We start from the raw sequence: 15,301 nt of genomic DNA, 5'->3' as shown, positions 1-15,301 counted from the left end.
TGTGAAGCATGGGGGTGGAAACATCATGCTTTGGGGCTGTTTTTCTGCAAAGGGACCAGGACGACTGATCCGTGTAAAGGAAAGAATGAATGGGGCCATGTATCGTGAGATTTTGAGTGAAAACCTCCTTCCATCAGCAAGGGTATTAAAGATTAAACGTGGCTGGGTCTTTCAGCATGACAATGATCCCAAACACACTGCCCGGGCAACGAAAGAGTGGCTTCATAAGAAGCATTTCAAGGTCCTGGAGTAGCCTAGCCAGTCTCCAGATCTCAACCCCATAGAAAATCTTTGGAGGGAGTTGAAAGTCTGTGTTGCCCAGCAACAGTCCCAAAACATCACTGCTCTAGAGGAGATCTGCATGGAGGAATGGGCCAAAATACCAGCAACAGTGTGTGAAAACCTTGTGAAGAGTTACAGAAAACGTTTGACCTCTGTCATTGCCAACAAAGGGTATATAACAAAGTATTGAGATAAACTTTTGTTATTGACCAAATACTTATTTTCCACCATAATTTGCAAATAAATTCATTAAAAATCCTACAATGTGATTTTCGCATTTTTTTGTCTCATTTTGTCTGTCATAGTTGAAGTGTACCTATGATCTTTTTAAGTAGGAGAACTTGCACAATTGGTGGCTGACTGAATACTTTTTTGCCCCACTGTATGTAGTGATGTAATTAAGTACTGTTTTATTGTATTGTTTTTACCTTAATTGGTTTGGACCCCAGGAAGAGTAGCTGCCACCTTGGGGCGACAAGTACCCTAGTGGTTAGAGTGTTGGACTAATAACCAAAAGGTTGCTGGATCAAATCCCTGAGGTAAAAATCTGTTGTTCTCCCACTGAACAAGGCAGTTCTCCCATTGTTCCCCAGTAGGCTGTCACTGCAAATAAGAATTTATTCTAAACTGACTTGCCTAGTTAAATAAAGTAAAAATTAATTTTAAAAAATGGATCCTTCTTAAGTACAAACACATTGCAGCAAAGAGGGGCTTCTGTTTCAATGTGGCAGCAGGTAACATGATAGTATTCCTCCTGTTCAGATGGCGTCCTGACAATAAGGATAATGTTTGCATCAGAAAGAGATTAGCTGTGCTGCTCACCTTAATGCCTGACACCATACATGCACTCTTTCCCTTTGTTACTGCCACTGTCAGGAGTGCGACACTGCCCTCCGTCTGTCATGGTATAGAACTACACAATATTCACCCCTTCTCTCTCTGCACACAATAATGAAAGAAACTGTTTATTTCAACCACAATTGGACCTGAAACATACAGCACAGTATATGGATTCCAACAACTGTCTGCTACAGGTGTCCATGTATCTGCCCCAAGGCGGGTGTATCTGTGTTTGGCTGTGCAGGAGGCTGATGCCCCCAGGGATCCAGGGCTTTCCCATGGTGAGAGTCCCCCTCCTGGGTATATATTTAGCCATGGGATCACCTCTCTCATGGCTCTATTTATCTACCCGCTAATCCGTGCTGTGTGTTCTCTCTGTTGGTTTACTCTGGGGGCATCCATGATAACTGTTACGGAGGGCAGTCCTATGTGTGGCTGCTTGGTCGATCACTACTCTTCTCCCTTATCTGATGTTCTCAAATCTCCCTCTCCTCTCTACTTGGAGCCTTCCTAAAACATGATTGTCCTGAGTGTGGCGGTAGGTAGGGAGAGGAGAGGTGAGGGAGTTTGATTACGCTGGAATGCCAAGGGAGATCCGGCCGCTCTGGTTCTGGTCAGTCCACTCTACCCTGAACGGAAAAACGAGCAAAAAGAACATACACACATTCACACACACACACTCACACACATGCATGCACAAACACACACCACACACACACACACACTCCTCTCTCTCCCTCTCCCTCTCTCTCTCTCGCTCTCTCGCTCTCTCGCTCTCTCTCTCTCTCTCTGGGGCTGGCAAGTCACTCCAGTACTTTTCCATCCACTGACAAAGCCCTGGATGGAGAGAGAGTACGAGAGGGTGGGGGAGAGAGGAAGAAAGAGGGGGGAGGGAAGTCTTAGTGAGCTTGTCACATTTTTTTTATGACTCTGCCCAGCACCAGCAGACTTCTTTATCCGAGTTTGCTTCACATAATGCTGTTAGTCTGCAGTCTGTGCGCCGGATTGTCCATTGTCTTGTCTCATTGCCCAGATTCACACCACTTAACTGGTGCACTACATCCCTATGACAGAACAGAGACTAAAACTAGACACAAACTTAGCGAGTATACAATAACCAAGCAATGTAAGTGAAGTCACCCGTCTGAGTGGATGTACAATAAGCGACAACTACACAGCAATATACTAAGTTAGCCAGTCATTCACCTCTCTTTACTCTCTGACTGAGGTTCTCCACACCCCAGTGTCCAGGTTCATGTGAGGTTGAAGAGGATAGAGTATTTGGAAATGACACAACTCTGTCTGGGTAATCCAACGACAACTGGAGAACATAAATCAATGGTTGTGACTTGTACTGTGTGCTAATGGTGAGAATGTATCTCAATACGGCTAAAAGGTTTAATGGCAAATATCTGATATCAGATATCTGGTAAAACTGAAAATGCCATAATGTGATTTTTGGTGGATGATCAAGTTGTCAATCTAACCAAACAGTCCTGATCACTTAACATTAGAACGAGGGTTCTACATGGAACCTAAAAATGTCCTACCTGGGGCCAAAAGGGTTCTACCTCAAACCAAAAAAAAAGTTATTCAAAGGGATACCCTATGTTCACACCCTTTTAGATTCTAGATGTACACTCTTTTTGAGAGAAAAAAAAGCTGTTATCACCTGAAGCTGTCACGTCCACTTCACATAGTCTCTTGACATTTGCTGGTGTTGAGTAAAGTTTTTACTATCAAATAAAACAGCCCTTGATACACAGGATTCCATCTAACGGTGTGAGGTAAACGAAAAATGAAAAATAGCCAAGCATGCCAGGTGGACTGTTTCCGGGCTCTGGTTTCACACAGAGAGGGAATGAATATGTCGGTGTTGAAAGAAACACACAATTTATATGTTGAGAGGTTGTCAAACCCTGCCTGGTGCTCTTAACCTCTCCCAGATGTCAGAGAAGAGGGGGAGAGGGAGATGACTGGAGGCGGAAGGGGAGGAAGAGGAGTGGAGAGAGGGAGTGGGGAACGGAGGGAAGAGGAGTGGAGAGAAGGAGTGGGGAACGGGAGTGGAGGGGAGAGTGGGGAGAGGGAGATGGGTGAGAGATATCTGGTTATCTCCTAAACCCCTGGGAGTGGAAAGCAGGGTAGGTGGGCTTTCCATGGAAGAGGGGTCATAGGGGGACATGCTCCAGGTGTGTATGCGTGTTTGGTTCCTAAGGGTTAACTACACCCCAGGGAGATATCAGAGGTACCCATGAGTCCAGAGGCTCCAGAGAGCCTCACAGGATCAACATTGGTAGAGAAAAAGTCCTACAGCTTCATTGGAGTCGGTCCTTGTCACCCACAACTTAAAGAGGAGATGACACAACGAAAGTGATTCCAATGTGACAGGAAGAAGTCGCCAGAGGTAACAGATATGTTATTGCCATAAAATTAAATAAAACTAACTATGCACAGCTGCTCAGAGCCTGAAGATGGAGGGATGGAGAGAGAGGTTCAGTGTGGGAAAAGGAACAAGAAAGAGAGAAACACTGAGGCAAGGGGATAAGGGATACTGCTGACTGTAGCAGATGTCACCAAATGAACACAGGAAGAACCAAGTGACCCATAATCATGTAGGACACACACACACACATCTGGAAGAGGAAGAGTTTGAGTACCCCTGGGGAGTGTTGAGGTCCACCAACGCTGACGTCCCAGGAACCGCAGAGAGATAGCAATGTCGCTCTGTCACAATCTGGTCTGCTAAGTTCAATTAGCTCTTTTTTCCTTACAAGCCTCTGCTGGAATGTAATTTAGGGATTAGTAGAACGCATTGTGTCTTTCATAGAGCACATAATGAACAGATGGTATGGGACAGAGTGACAATCATTACGGTATGAGGAGCCCTAAATGTAAGACTATGGATATTAGATATATCATCATAAACAATATAATAATTCCATAATTCTATTGTAGTGACCCTTAGGTAAAATAGTTACAATCTCCCCCAAGTGGGTAATCCTCTTGGTGCAGTGGTTAGTGACTTTGCCTATGGGCTGCGAGACCCACATGGGGTGTTGCACTGTCACTGTTGGCTGCAATCTGTATAACATATTCTAACTCATATAGGATGTTCACTTAGATCACTCTGTTGCTTTTGACCATCTCCAGACTAGTGGATATTAAATCCATCAACAAGCCAAACCCCTGTGATGCGTGTCTATCATCATGTAACCTCCCTGTACTCTGTCCTATTTCCCTTGTGAGTCCCTGTACTAACAGTAGGTACAAAATACAGTCAGAGAAGCTAAGCATGCAGGATAAATCAGCATTACAACGTTTATATAAAAAATATATATATATATACAATAATCATTTCTATGCTCTGCTGAGATTGTTGTCCAACATCGGGTTCAAAATCGTTAATTCTGTCATTTTTTCGTTTGATACAGTTTGAGAAAGCAAAAACAATATAAAGTGAAGCACCAGGAAATCAATATTTCAGTCAAAGGGGGGGGGTTTCTGTCAATGCAGCTGCCAAACCAAACATTGTTTGACAGAACTGAACACCAATGAAAATAACTGTTTCCTTTCCATGGTAAAACAGAGAGCGTGAAAGAGAGCTGTGCCATTCATTAAACGTGTGCTATTGAAAATATGCATCATACTGAATCAAGCTGAACTAATGAAATACTGCTCTGTATCTATAACATATCATAATTACATTGATCCCATGACAGTAATTGTAAAAAAAAAAAATGATATATTGAGTTGAGGGAAGTTCAAACTCTCGTGCTGTGGTCTGAGCTTAACCAGAAAGAGATTCCCTGTCTGGGAAGATCAATTCCAGGCGGAATTTTAGGTGTAAATTTATTGACAACAAATATCTCAGATCTCTCTCACTCGTCTACAAACTTAACTGTCTCCCTATTGACAGAAAAATGCATGTTCTCACATACCTCCTTTCCACAACATTTACCAAAGGGCTTTAAAGCTCATCCCAAATTGATATTGTTATTTGTAGCAATAGTAATATCATTCTACCATTTTTGCTCAGAATGAGACGAGGCACCCAGAAAACTGAATTTCCAGCGGAGACAGCAGCAGCTTTGAGCTGTTAGCACGGTTGGCCGGTTGACATGCGTGCATGCCAGGAGGCAGATATTACAGACCGACCAACTTTTTGCTGCGGAGATGTCTGGTTGGGAAGAATGGACGGGACTTATAGGCAGCTCAGCTGGGTGGGCAAGGGGCCAGCTGCAGCTGCAGCTTGAGCTCACAGTGAATACACACAATGCATGCATACCTAGAGATATGAATACACACACACGTGCACACACACACACACACAATACACATAATTACAGATATGCACACACACACACATACGTGCACTCACCTACACAAGCTCACACACACACACACATATGAATGCACTCACTCACGTGCACACACATACAGATGCATGCACTCACTCGCTCACGGGCACACACATGCACACACAAACAGACAGGCACATCATTCCATATTTTGCTAAAGAAGGGCAACAGTGCGACGCAGACCATACAATACATGACATGGCCTTCTGTACTTGACAAATATCAACATACCAAACGCCCCACAGCTCCTGGATGACTTTAGCCTTGGTGGAATGAATCATGGACATGCTGTCCTGTCTGAGAAGAAACTATGTGAATGTAAAATAATGTGATTAGCCAAAAGAAGAGTAGAAGAGGAAACCGATAAGGCTCCGAACAGCATGGCGTCACATCGCAATAGGCAGACTTGTTTTGGTAATATCACAATATTATTTCGATTTTTCTTCCAGGCTTGTGCCTAAACACACATGCATTTGGCATTCTGTTACCCATGTAAAAACATACAGAATATATTGAGCTGAATAAATGGAAGGTGAAGGTGTGGAATTCACTGAGTGTTTCTTTTAATGGAGCAAGCACATGGAGAGCTGCTAGAGGTCCCATGTATCTCATGTAACGTTCTCCTAAGGAGCTCCTTCAAGTTAACCTCGATATGGAACCAAAGTATACAGAGATGGAATTTCGTACCATTTAGAGAATGGTTTAGAAGAGTCATCTGGATTTATAATGGTGAAAGGGGTACAGATACAACAAGGACCTTCTGGACTCTCTCTTGAAAATGTTCATAGAATGTTTTCAGTGAAAGTATCTTAGCAATGGTTTTATGGACACATAAATGACTAAGCAAAACCGATTGAGAGGTCATTTCCCAGCAACATTGGACAGACCGCAGCTCTTCTGTTGTTGTTACATAATGCATTGTCTCACAGTTTCAATGTGGTTTTTAGTCATTTTAAAGTATATTGAGTTTGTTTTCCCCCTCAAAGAAAATATTTATAAAATATATTGGACATATGTTTGACACCCCTGAAGTTGAGTGTCTCTCTCTGGTTTTGTGGTGCATTGTCCTCATGTGTCTCTCTATCTGGCTAGCCCTGATGGCAAGCCGCCTGTTGTACAGATGTTCTCAGACTAAATATTTGGACGTTTCTAGAGAAAACTATCCAAATGCAGCGAAACAGGGGCTAGGCTGCAGCCCTGGTCTGTGTAGGGCAGCTTTGAGAGGGGAGACTTCAACCCTCTATCCCAATGGAAAAAAACAGGCGCTAACTGCAGAGCTGAGCTAAGTTGTGATCAGAACTACATGATATCTTCTTCACATTAGCATGCTGACCCGAACCATAATGTGCTGGCTCAGATATTCTTTCCAGCACAGTTCCAGCAACCAGGACAGCACTGTACAGCTTGGTTCGCTTTGGCTCATCTCAGTAGTGGGAAAAAGGTACGACTCTGACCACTGTGCAAGTTCTCCTGAGGTGGGTCTCTGCAGGCCTGGGGTCTTTAAGTTCTGGGGTCTTTAAGACCTGGATGGAAGCAGACCTTTTGTTTCTGTATGTGTATCCTGCTGCTGCGCCCCTCTGTGAGATCTACTGATGAGATCCAGATGCTTGGGCGTCCCCCCACCAACCAGCCCCTCGCCCCTCACTCCACTCCTCACTGTACTCTCCTCTCCCCCCAAGGTCAGCCGGGAGGGCCACAACAGAACACACTCCCATGGAATACAAGTGAGTGTGTGTGTGTGTGTGTGTGTGTGTGTGTGTGTGTGTGTGTGTGTGTGTGTGTGTGTGTGTGTGTGTGTGTGTGTGTGTGTGTGTGTGTGTGTGTGTGTGTGTGTGTGTGTGTGTGTGTGCGCGCGCGCCCGTGCATATGAATCTGTGTCTGTATCTGTGTCTTTGTGTTATTGTTGTTTTGTCTTCTAAGGATGGTCCGTCTGGATGACTCAGTGCCATCCCGTGCTTGACCAAATGTGCTCACCGACTGTGTTAAGGCCACAGGGAAGCTTTTTAGGGTGGATTTCCAACACTTGCCTCACCCTGGTCCTGTTTTGCAGCTGGAAACCCACAGACATTAAAAGGATGGGTTGCCATGATCTCATGTAAACGTGGATTGTGGAGTGAGCGCAGAGGGTGTGTGATGGGCCCTTTGATGTTTCACTGTGTTGTTGTTCTGTTTGAGTCAGGGATGCAGGGAAGCACACATGGCAGGCTCATGATGAGGCCTGATAGAGTTCTCTTCAGGGCCAGGGCCCCTCTATCGTCTCATCTCTTCTCATTTGCCCTCTTCTCCTCTTCTCTCCTCTCCACTCTTTTTCCTCTCCTCCTCTACCTCTCTGGTGCCTCCATGTGGGCTTCCCCCCAAAACAAGCAGCATCGGGGGCCACCTCCCTTTCCACAATGCCCTGCTGCAAATCAAGCCCAAGCAGCTGAACATATCCTCCATGTGGAGCTGGCAAGGGGAGGGAAGGAAGGAGAGAGGGAGGAAGAGAGGGAGAAAAAGAGATGGGAGGGAGAAAGAGGGGTAAGCCTCACTCCACATCAGCCGGAAAAGCCTTAGTGAGGAGATTCCAAGTCTTTGAAGTGCTTCACACACATGTTCACACACACACACACACACACACACACACACACACACACACACACACACACACACACACACACACACACACACACACACACACACACACACACACACACACACACACACACACAGTGCAGATGTGTCATTGTGATTTACTTTCTGTTCCTATTGGCTCCCTGAGCCTCTCAGTGCAGTCATATGGCCAAACGCAAAGCAGAGTGTACTTTTGATAAGGATCCGTGTCTTGGATATCACGCAAAAGTAACAAAATGCTAATTAGCGTTTTAAGGGATTTTTACTAGGTCTCCTAAAAAAAACGAGCTGACAGGTATAGACATTTTGCAGCCTGGGCCCAGAACCAGACAAGCCAGATGCTTCCAGATGACAGGATATTTTAAATGTAGGGCCTCTGAAAGCCATCCAAGGTTGGTTATGATTTCCTTTTACATAGATCATGTGATGTCTCGCAGCGCAGTGAGCCAGACAGCAGAGGAAATGTGCTGCTCAACATCTGATCCTGGTCCTGCTGCGTCATCGGCCGGATGGTAAAGACACCCTGACAATAAACACATAAATACAATAGCATGAAATATACACCGTCTGTCAGGCCCTTCAAAGATTAGTGTCACACACACACACAGGCTGTGGTAGACTGACCTTTCAGAGGGTGTGTATGCGTTCCTAAGTGTGTGTGTGCATTTGCAAGACAGAGATAGAGAGCGGAGGTAAAGGGTGAGAGAGAGAATAAACTGTATAAAGCATCTGTGTGAACATAAACAGGTAAAAAAGTAAGTTGGGTCTTTCCCAAAGTCAAGCATTTCTCTCAAACAGGGAACCTTGACAAAATTCTACAGAAAACAAACACATAGAATCAGGGGGAATATCCGGATAAATCAATGTGGGCGCATGAACAGAGAGAGAATATAATGTAATCATAACATGTTTCATATTGATCTGAATTTTGCATTACCCCAGGAGGTGTAGAGAGTCCATTTGATTTCTGGTGTGTACCTCTGCAGCACGTGTTGGTCTAACATGAGTGTCACGTGTGATCCTGGAACAGTGGGTCCTTAGCAATGCAACCACCAAATTGAATTAGTAACATACACAGCCCTGGGCTGCAGGCTAGAGATGGGGGGGGGAGGGGGTAACTCAAATACCCACTATTGTATTTTGATTCTAGGAAGCAACCTGCCCTCATTCTAAGGTTGTGTTGTATTTGAACACATTCAACAAACACAAAAAAAAAGAGAATTGATATAGAGGCTTCATGTCAGGTCCACGCCGCTCCCCTCTACAGTGCTCAACGTCGCCGGTCTGCTAACCACCTGTCCTGGCAACCAGTCATTACGCACACCTGGCAACCCTCATTACGCACACCTGGCAACCCTCATTACGCACACCTGCGCCCCATCATGGGGCACACCTGGACTCCATCACTACCCTGATTACTCCCCCTTTATCTAGCACTTTCTAGCATCACTCTTCAAGCAGTTTTGTTTCAGTTTCCATGTCCAGACAATGTTTTTGGTTTGTACTTGCCATTGTTATTAAGCTCACTATCTGCACCTGCTTCCTGATGCCCTGCGTCTACGTTACAGAATACTGCCTCAGAAATGATGGAAGCAGCAGATGATTACATGTAAATGTAATGTAATGTATTACACCATCTTCCAGACGGTCGAGGAACAGGGTCATCTACTCGCCCAACACCACGACCAGCTGGCTCTACCATGTTCTCCACCACCTCGACACCACCTGCGAGGTTCTCCAATCCTCTGACAGAGGGCCTCCTACCATGGGTCGTCACAGTAAGCCAGTCCCCGAGCCTAGCCAGCCGTCCACCCAGGTCAGCGTTGCCCGCCTTTCCCTTCCGGAGAAGTATGGCAGTACTCCATTGAAATGCCGTGGCTTCTTACTCCAGTGCTCCCTCTATTTCGCCTATCAGTCTGGGAGAGAGGAGAACATGAATTGGTTTCTTATGAGAGGTTCATGGCTCTGTTCTGGGTGGTCTTCAACCATCCTCCAGAGGGCAGAGAGGGAGGTGAACGACTTTCAACTCCAGCAGGGTGCACAGACCGCTGCGAAGTATGGTACCCTCCAGTGGGTGGAGTGAGCCGGTGCTCTGCACTCTATTCTTCAGTGGACTGCGCGAGGAGGTCCAGATAACCTTCTTCAGGAGTGTCGGTGTCCACTTCACCACTCGCCTCCGTCCTTTGGCTGTCCGTTGACATCTGCCAGGCTCCGGAGAGGGAACCTCCGGAGCACATCTACATCCACACGGGTCAGAGATGAGTTGCTGACCTGGACACACACATTCCTTGCTGTTGGCCACCCAAGTATCACCCTCACCACTCAATCCTTTTCTGAGAAATACTGGTGGCCCACTTTGGTGCAAGACGTTGCACACTATGTCAACTCATGTTCAATATGTACTCAATCTAAATCTCCCTGGCACGCTCCAGCAGGTACACCTTTCCCTTTCCCATGCCTCAGCGTCCGTGATCTCATCTGTCCCTTGATTTCGTCACTGATCGCCCCTCTGATGTTTTCACCACCATTTTTGTTGAGGTCATTCTCAAAATAATGCTGTTTCATCCTTCTCTTTGGTCTCCCCACTGCTCTCCAGGTCGCTGAGGCAATGTTCCAGCAGGTCTTCTGGCACTATGGCCATCCGGAGGATGTCGGCTCTGATCGTGGACCCCAATTCACATCACATGTATGCAAGGCTTTCATGGAGAAGCTCGGCGTGACGGTCAGCCTCACATCCGGGTACCGGCCTCAATCTAACGGACAGGTGGAGAGGATGAACCAGGTGCTGGGGAGGTTCCTGAGGAGTTACTGCCAGGACCAGCAGGGAGAGTGGGCTCGATTCCTTCCTTGGGCTGAATACGCCCAGAATGCATTGTGACACTCCTCCACCGGGCTGACTCCCTTTCAGTGTGTTCTGGGTTATCAGCCGACCCTGGCTCCATGGACTCCCAGCCAGACTGAAGCTCCTGTGATGGATGAGTGGTTCAGGCGTGCAGAAGAGGTATGGAACGATACCCACGTGAGACTCCAGCGCGCCTTCTGCCATCAGAAAGGAGCAGGCTGATCGCCATCACACTACAGCGAGGGGGGAGGTACTGTCACATTTACGTACTCTCAACGCTTGACGTCGCTGGTCAACTAACCACTGGTCCTGGCAACCCATCCTTATTCGCACCTGGCAGCACTCATTATGCACACCTGGGCCCCATCATGAGGCACACCTGGACTCCATCACTACCCTAATTACTCCCGCTTTATCTATCAGTTTCCATGTCCAGACACTTCTCTTGTTTTGTACTCGCCATATTCATTATTATTAAATTCACCATCTGCACCTGCTTCCTGATGCCCTGCATCTACATTACACTACATTTGACCCAACAAAGCCCCACTCCCAATGCAAAACACAGACTGTGCTCTTTTGCATCATGAAAATGTCACCCATCATGGCTAATACATATTGTCCAACCAATTACATTTCTTTCACCCTGAAGGCGGAGCACCCTCAGAACAAGATTTAGTGATATCAGGAACACTCTAATGAGCTGTCCATGGTGTCCACCATATCTGTCAATGTAAAACAACATCAAGCACTCATTTTCATTGCCACCATATAGAGAATGGTTGAGTAAAGATCTGGGGAGACTTTGCTGTGTGAGCGATTGCCTTCAGTCGACGGTAAGTCATCCCCAAACACTCATGATGGGGCAGCTGCTTCCTGTCTGGTTGAAAACCTTCCTCCACCCTCAGCCTTGGGTTCCCACAGACAGTAAATCTCAGTTCTTATCCCACCATATAGCTTATACAGTTAACCCATTCTACTACCACATGCACAGGGACTCATACTTATAGGACAGGATTTTTTTTAGAGAAGCACTGGGCAGTTATACATAAAACGTTGGGTTAGGGATTAGGGACATGGTCAGGAATGAAGTACCCTTTCAACTCCCAAAGAGTTACAGGATTTGAGACAGTTTAGTGTACGTTAACTCTTCCATAGGCAATAGGTTTAGGGTTATGATTAGCACTAGTATTCATTCAAGTCTTCATTTTCACCAAGGTTGAAGAATATTGCCCTAAGCATACAGTCAACTCCTTAGAAATGGAACGGCTTGGGACTGCCGTGACAGTGCACTAAACCAGATGTATTTTTACTGCAGTTATGCAGTATCCATAGACAGTAAGGTTACAGCAGTTGGTAGGACACCAGGATGTGCCCTGGCCAGTGAGACCGTGGCTGGACATGGCAAGTGACCTATTTCCCCACCCAAGAGACAGCTGTTGTTGCTGCAGTAAGAGTGCCCCCTACCGAGCGTGTGGCCCACTGCAAGTGCACAACCTTTTCATCACTCCTAGAGAACACCAAATTATCTGTAGGATTGCTGCATGCACGCACGCACACATGCACACCAACACAAAACCTCTTGTGTCACAATAGATACACGTGCATTCTATGCTCAATCCCTCACCATCCATATAGTTACACCATTCCTTTCTGCCCAAACATTGAACACACGTGAAGTTTTCCACTCAACCAATACTTCCCACCCCCGCACAGTCAGTATAGCATTGTCACAGTAGAAACACAAGTTGTCTCTTCCCTGCACTACCAAAGAGGCACGTAGTGAGTGCCCAATCAATAGTAGCAGTTCACATCTGACAGCTTTGACATTAGGAACGATACGTAGTCTACCAGCCCATGATGTCAACAGAGATACAGAGCATGTGTTGGGGGTGGTCTGCTGGGGCACCCCAGAGAGATCCAGGCCCCTGCTTTCCTTTTGGGTCAGTAGGGTTGCAATCACCCATGTCCCCATGCCAGTCCCCCGAAGCAGTGAGTCGTGAAGTGATGATGTCACACAAAGAACTTTCTCCTCTCACCCTCCAGCTGAGGGGTGTCCCCCATTGCCCCCTGGCAATGCCCCCCGCCCCTCCAACGTCCCCCTGTAATCTTGGCATGAGCACCACACGGACGGCTCATGGCTGGCGAACTATGAAGAGCCTCTGCAGAGACTTCCACCAATGAGAGAAAGAGCCTTCTCAAAACCCAAACTACTGTATAAAAGTGGCAATGTAATAATAATAAATATTAATACATGGAACTTATATTGCGCTTTCGAGGACCCAAAGTCATTTAAATGTAATAACATCTCTGAAGTTAACGAGGTGTGTAAGAGACTGAGGTTTTCTGATCATCAACCTCTCCGTGTGTGATGACTGGGATTAAGGACTACTAGAGAAGTGGGGCAAGATTTAATGGACAAAAGGACAGAAGGAGAGATGCATGACAGAGGATGGATGCAGTGCCACAGAGGGTTATTAGCGTATATCTCTGTGGATGTCTTGTGAAAGAAAAAGCTAACGTGAAGCAGCTGTTTTCGCTCATGTTCATTTGCACATGGGAGAACTAACGGCTGCTATAAACTCCCAGAGGAAATTCAGTTAACTCCATCCTGCTGCTCTCCTTTTCTTAATCAAACAACCCTTGCAAGCAAGGCCTGGTGAGATGCTGTGCTACCAGCTGTGTGTGTGTGTGTGTGTGTGTGTGTGTGTGTGTGTGTGTGTGTGTGTGTGTGTGTGTGTGTGTGTGTGTGTGTGTGTGTGTGTGTGTGTGTGTGTGTGTGTGTGTGTGTGTGTGTGTGTGTGTGTGTGTGTGTGTGTGTGTGTGTGTGTCCTTGCATTTGTGTGCATGTCTGAGTACAAGTGCGTGTGTGTATCTGTGTGTGTATGTGTGTGTGTGGGTTGGTGGATAAGGTACAATCTCTGGTCTTAATTCCGAGCAGACCTTGTACACTAGAGCACACATTTCCCCAAGGTTCAGTAAGAGAAAAGTATCCCACCTGCCTCATGAAACTGTGCCTGTGATTAGAGACACTATTTAACTTAAGCTGGGGAACAACGTTCAGGGCGGCAGGTAGTCTAGCAGTTAAGAGCATTGGCTCAGTAACCGAAAGGTCACTGTTTCGAATGCCCGAGCCAACTAGTTGAAAAATCTGTCGATGTTCCCTTGAGCAAAGCACCTAACCCTAGTTGCTCTGGATAAGAGTGTATGATAAATGACTCAAATATAAATATATCAGCCACCAGGTACTAGCACCAGGCCTGGCTCAGCAACCATACTCACACATTATGACATCATCAAAGTCATACAATTGACCTCCATCTGAGAAAAAAAAAACTGATGATCCTTACCGTATCATTCTGCCTTCACATTAAAATTTCCAAAAACAAACATTACAAACCATTTTTTGAAATGTATTGAGTCCACGAAGGCTCAAATGTTGGGCCTCTCTTAGATGTATTGGGTAATGGTACACCACATGTCCTCACCTTGGCACACTCCTCCTATGAACTAACACAACGACGTAGTAGAGCGACCAACACCCATAAGCAAATCCAGTTTTACTGTCAACATTGTCCAATCTAATCTTGATTTAATCGTAAAAAGTATTGTGATGATATGCAGAAAAATGAATCCTCAATCCCATGAATCTCTAATTTCATGAAAAAAATCGGTCCTACAACACCAAGCAACAAACCCAAGTCTAGTTTCTTCACATTATCTGCATGTGATAAACCTGTCAAGGGAAGCACATTTCTTCCCAGACAGTTGGTACCAAAGCCTTAAACTAATGAGACTATTTTCATCCATAGGTCATTCCCATTCTTCATCACTTACCCCTCCTCGGGGGGTTCCCAGCTGAAGTCTTCATGATTAGGACGCTCACTTCAGTTGCTCTCTGAATCAGTCCTGTGGTTTTTAAGGACCTCCAAAGGCCACCTGCTGTCTGTCTGTCTTTGTGTCCAGACAGGTTGCACTGTGTAGTCACAATCAACCCTGGCTTTCAGAACCACTTCTCTTCACTCTGCTTTAAGTGTTGGTTACTGTAATCTGCTATTGGTATTTGACACTGTGCTTGATAAATATTCATGATCAGGAAGGAATTGTGAGGTCATGTTTTGTTTTGTATAAGCACATTGTGTGTGTTCCTGTCCTGGTGATCAGAGGAGGTAGAAGAAGGGCCAAGAGAGGACTCTTTGGGTGCCATGGTAACACACAGGAAGTGAGGCGCAACACAACAGAGGCCAACAAGCCTGACAACACTGACAGAATGAAAACAGTGACGTCACACACTTCCTTATCGAATCCCCTGGGATTTATTAACGTATTAACCTTAATCAAAACTATTGTTTGTCTGTACAGTATGTCC

The sequence above is a fragment of the Oncorhynchus keta genome, chromosome 31, assembly GCF_023373465.1.
Source record: "Oncorhynchus keta strain PuntledgeMale-10-30-2019 chromosome 31, Oket_V2, whole genome shotgun sequence".
NCBI lineage: Eukaryota > Metazoa > Chordata > Actinopteri > Salmoniformes > Salmonidae > Oncorhynchus > Oncorhynchus keta.
This window is presented reverse-complemented; position numbering follows the sequence as displayed.